Source organism: Coregonus clupeaformis, chromosome 2 (genome assembly GCF_020615455.1).
Source record: "Coregonus clupeaformis isolate EN_2021a chromosome 2, ASM2061545v1, whole genome shotgun sequence".
NCBI classification, from domain to species: Eukaryota; Metazoa; Chordata; class Actinopteri; order Salmoniformes; family Salmonidae; genus Coregonus; species Coregonus clupeaformis.
The window spans coordinates 15,158,857-15,164,573 of NC_059193.1; the positions used below are offsets into that span (position 1 = coordinate 15,158,857).

Consider the following 5,717-nt stretch of genomic DNA (forward strand, 5'->3'; position numbering starts at 1 on the left):
ATCCATAATCTGAGCTGCCTTTGATTTTTGAATAACAGTGTGTGATTCATGATACCCCATGGAACTTGAACTAATGTGAAAAATGTGTAATATATGTATGTGTGTGTCAGGCAGGGTGAAGGGGGTCAGAAAAATCCAACACCACATCTTGGTTACACCTCAACATCCACATTTTTGTAGCTATTTAAAATTCTGATCTCTCATCAGGTTGTTTGGTTCTATTGTATCAGTAGTCCTATTGAAGGCCACGTCACATGATCTATTGTATCAGTAGTCCTACTGAAGGCCACGTCACATTACCTTTTTCCACCCATGCACCTAACCTAACTATGCACACTCGTTTTTTTGTTATTTTGTAGGCAATAGGGAATGTTTTTAAAACAAGTGTGTAGGGCCCCCAACACAGTATAATTAAATTACCTGATTGCAAGGTGTCCATTCTTTAGCATTATGCCTATTCTGAAAGTTAAAAACAAAACTTTCTTACATTTCTTGCACAAAGGCAATGTAGTGCAGTCAAAAGATTGCATGTATGTTTACGAATTACCATTATGTGCAACTTTGAAGTTGACGGATAATGTGTTTTTTTTTTTTACTGGAAAAATGTCGGCTAAACATCACCGCTACCCTCCCCTTTAATTAGGATCTCCTTGATACTTTGTGGAGTAAACTCACCACTGCAACAAAGTTGCCGACAGGGACAGTGCTTCCTCTGCTGCACAAGTCATGAGCGCTCCCCGTCACAACTGAAAAACCGAAGGATTCAAGCATTCAGATGTTCCATTGAGAGAACAACCACGCACATCGAAACACAGCAAAAGGTAATGCGTGATTATTAGAATATTTAGAGGAATAGATTCGAATGTATCAGTGATCGTCTCGAGCTCGCAGTCAGTGGGCGACATCCCGCAGCATAAGATTGTGATGGAGCGCACTTATTCAATACTATAGGCCTAATAATGATTTAAATGATTAGTGTTATTTATCAATATTTTCGTTTTCACACTAACTGTGCGAATAATGACAGAATTCCATGATATTTAACTTGTAGAGTTGTGTGTAGGCCTACCGCAGAATAATCAATTAGATTATGTGTAATGATTTATTTTACAATTTAAGAGTAGCCTATCTTATGGCATCACATAGGCTTGGCATGTGAGCCTATTGTAACATATCACCCATTATACTATCACCTCTGTTTTGCTGTAGGCTATGGGTTTACAGACCCACCCCATTGTGGATTTGCTAGGGGCACATCCCACCTTCCTCATCGTCTTGAGTGGGTTTTGGGGTCTTGGAATCTGTCAGTTGTAGAGTTTCACAGCCGAAACCTGATTGAATCAAGAACAGCCTTGAAAAGCTATTCAGTATGTTATTTGTTAGACACTGCAGAGCAGGGAGAGACATAACAAGTTTAAAAATAATCACTGGAATTTCTCATTTAAAAATACTTACCAATTTTAGATCTGTTTTTTTGGATTGTGGAGAGTGAGATTATTCATTTACATGAAATGCCATGAATGGCTGACTGTTATGTTGTTCAGTGTCAATGCCGCTTTTAGCAAGGCCCAGATGATAGTTCCTCTATAGGCCTACTGTATGAAGTGTCTCAGAGTCTTTGGTTATTAGATGTTTTGTGTGACACACAACGTTACACTGACCAGAATCATTGACCTTCAGAGGCCTCTCTATCTGTCTATAGATGGACACTACAACCATCGTTATCTGTGAGCCTCTTTTAGGTTTTTATATGTGACGCAGTATAAAGTAGCAGAGATTTGTAGCAGAGTTTCACATTGTAATTCACACTATGGATCAACACAGAACTACTGTAGCTCCAATTACATTCAGTATTCAACAAGTTTCCAACCCCAAAGATGACTGAAATCCTCCTGAGTTAACGTTAAATTCACTTTGCTTTTCTGTCCTTGTTCATAGAGTTTTTTATGGTTTGTTAAACTTTGAAATCAATGTTTTTTTTGTTTGCCGTACATTTTAAAGTGAAATATCTGAGCCAAAGCGTAATTCCGTTAGCGTGGAATTGCCCTCCAGTGCTGCCATACAAATGTACATTAGAGTAGGGGGTATCAAAGTCATTCTGCCCTGGGGGTCACATTCTAATAATTGGAGGGAGAGAACAGGGGGATTTTAGAGCTTTGGACTGATTGTCATGTATCCTAATGATCAAATGACTGATTGTCATGTATCCTAATGATCAAATGACTGATTGTCATGTATCCTAATGATCAAATGACTGATTGTCATGTATCCTAATGATCAAATGACTGATTGTCATGTATCCTAATGATCAAATGACTGATTGTCATGTATCCTAATGATCAAAAGACTGATTGTTGTGTATCCTAATGATCAAATGACTGATTGGCATGTATCCTAATGATCAAATGACTGATTGTCATGTATCCTAATGATCAAATGACTAATTGTCATGCATCCTAATGATCAAATGACTGATTGTCATGTATCCTAATGATCAAATGACTGATTGTCATGTATCCTAATGATCAAATGACTGATTGTCATGTATCCTAATGATCAAATGACTGATTGTCATGTATCCTAATGATCAAATGACTAATTGTCATGTATCCTAATGATCAAATGACTGATTGTAATGTATCCTAATGATCAAATGACTAATTGTCATGTATCCTAATGATCAAATGACTGATTGTCATGTATCCTAATGATCAAATGACTGATTGTCATGTATCCTAATGATCAAATGACTGATTGTCATGTATCCTAATGATCAAATGACTGATTGTCATGTATCCTAATGATCAAATGACTGATACTAACTGTAGTCAGGAGTATACAGTAAGTAGTGTGGAGTACGATTGCTGTATGTGGGCTGCATCTGAAAGGGATACTTAGGCCTGTCCTAACAAAGGAAAAGGTCATCTATATGTACAGATCTATGTCTCGTACTGCCATCTCAGGAAGGACACAGATTTTTAACTCTTGATTTTATTTAGCGCTTTAAAGACTTTCTGGGAGATTGTCTGTTTTTCACTGCTCTAAGTGGGATTTAGATCTAACCATGTGAATGGAAGACGCTCCTTCCACACTGTGTCTGGATGTTGTTTCTCCCAAAGAAGAGGGACGGAGTGTGCTTGACTAAAAAACACTCTCTCATTCAGAGAGAGAGCCCAAAGTGTGACTGTGCCTGTACTGGTGGCCATAGCTAGCTGAACAATGACATAATGTTGTCTCACAATAGTGCTTCACTGTTATTTATATACAGCCTACCCCCAGCCAGCCCAGCCAGCATCCTGTATGTATCCCAGAGGCCTGCCTGGGTCCTCCCTCCCTCCCTCCCTCCCTCCCTCCCTCCTCCATTTGGCAAATCACTTTTGACTTTACCACTTGTTCGCTTCCGCTAATTGTTTGACTGGAAGAACCAGTCGAGAGTTGAAGTTGGGGACATTGCGTACCTTGGAAGATCATTTTTGAATGGGTTGTTTCCAGATTCATTTACAGGCATATTGTATCTTTCTTTCACGATGTTGTTGAGTCCCTTTCCATATAACTTCCTGTTTGCCTGGGGTGATATCATCATGTATCCTAACGTCAGACTGTTAAGGGTGGAAGTACTGTTGTTGTTGTTTACATTCAGACCACTGTTTGTTTACATTCAGACCACTAGTGTGAAGAACATACCAGTGAATCAGTGACATCCTCCTCCGTCACTGTTATCTTGCCTCACCCACACTGCACTGAGACATGCTTGATTTTTCAAAGCATTACTTAGTGGTAGCGTAATGAATTGAAGTCCATAAATTAAAAAGAGTTCTGCTAATCTCTCTAATGTAGGTGTTGCCAGGGACTGGATTTGTGGTCAGGACTCATGGGGTCTAGCTTTTTAACATGGCTTTAGTTGCAATTAAGAACAAATGTACCCCAGTAGGTCTCACAGTCAAGATGTTAATTTGTTCAGATGCTTTTATGTAAAGCAATTACATTTTGTATGAGCTAATGTCAGACAGAGAGACACCATCAAGCTGCGAGAAACGATTGACTCTGTACTGTAAACAGAGTCCTGAACAGGACGACTTGCAATAGAATACTAGTTGTCTACTTTGGTAACTAAAAGTAACCACATGACACTACTGTGAACAGGGAAGGGCTTACTGTCATGACCATTTCATGCAGACAGAAGGTCTCACTCAGACTCTTTTGTAGCTGCAAGTTGTCTTGACGTTGTCTTGACGTTGTGAGGTCTGTAACAATGAACGAGGGAAGGACATTTACATTTGTGTGAATGATCAATGACGCAAACTATCTGTCACTGGCTGTAAAATGAGAAGCTGGGGTTCATTGCGTAATGCGTGGTGAGTTTGCACTATATTTTAAAGCCAAGCTCTGTGAGATGGGTCACCCAAAAAAACGTAAACAATGATCATGTTAGTTTTGAATGACGTAATTTCTTGATAAAGATAATGTGAAATAAGGGGAGGCCATTTTGTTCCATTTTTCTCCCTCCCTCCCCTCCTCTTTCAGTGCAGTAGCCTGACAAACTGATGTTATGGGAACTGAAAATAGTTCAGCTGTCACAGTTTACATGATCCTACCACCTCTCCTAGCCCACAACACTCCACCGTCTTCAGTTTACTGTCATCCTACCACCTCTCCTATCCCACAACACTCCGCCATCTTCAGTTTACTGTCATCCTACCACCTCTCCTATCCCACAACACTCCGCCATCTTCAGTTTACTGTCATCCTACCACCTCTCCTTTCCCACAACACTCCGCCATCTTCAGTTTACTGTCATCCTACCACCTCTCCTATCCCACAACACTCCACCGTCTTCAGTTTACTGTCATCCTACCACCTCTCCTATCCCACAACACTCCACCGTCTTCAGTTTACTGTCATCCTACCACCTCTCCTATCCCACAACACTCCGCCATCTTCAGTTTACTGTCATCCTACCACCTCTCCTAGCCCACAACACTCCACCGTCTTCACAATATCATGCAGACCCGAACCAAACAGTGCTGGCTCAGATATTTTATTTTCACTCAGAACAGTTTGGTTCGGTTCGCCTCAGTAGTGTGAAAAGCCCTCAACACTCGACTCTTGCCTCTCCTGTCTTCTAGTGTCACAAGGCTTTGTTTATGGCCTGATCAGGCCTAACATCCAGGGACATTATTTATCTTCCTCTGCTGTGGGAGGGTGTGTGGAGGGGATAAGGGGGTGGTGGGAGTGGGGCGGAGGGGGTCAGGGTGGGAGAGGAGGGAGGGGAAGAGGGGGTCAGGGTGGGAGAGGAAGGAGGGGAAGAGGGGGTCAGGGTGGGAGAGGAGGGAGGGGAAGAGGGGGTCAGGGTGGGAGAGGAAGGAGGGGAAGAGGGGGTCATGGTGGGAGAGAAGTGGGAGAGGAGGGAGTGGGGTCTCTTTTTTTCCCCTCCAGTGTTTAAGGGACAGCTGTATCCTGTGTTTTCTGTAGCTCTGACAGAGCCCAGATCTCTAGCCCAGATAAAGAGAATGTGGGCAGGGGAGAAGAGGCGAGAGAGAGAGAGAGATAAAGCAAAGGCCTGATTTGTTTGTTTGTTGCAGGCGAAACAGGACCTACAGTATACGCCACATGTTATTTGAAACTGCGTAGTCACTGTAAACACTCCCTATGAAAAACATCTAGTGATTGAACAAAAGGCTAAATCAGGCTTTTGGAGTCACTGCTCATGGTGATCC

The 5,717-nt window shown here is 41.7% G+C and overlaps 1 protein-coding gene across 1 annotated transcript in view; it reads left to right on the forward strand.

Moving 5' to 3' along the window:
- The first annotated feature begins 693 nt into the window (after positions 1-693).
- The window catches only part of LOC121530728 (arf-GAP with Rho-GAP domain, ANK repeat and PH domain-containing protein 3), a 44,962-nt gene continuing 39,938 nt past the window's right edge, over positions 694-5,717 (forward strand). The window contains exon 1 of the mRNA XM_045226707.1: positions 694-821. The gene's annotated coding sequence lies outside the window, so the exon portion shown is untranslated. The remainder of the gene's footprint in view (positions 822-5,717) is intronic.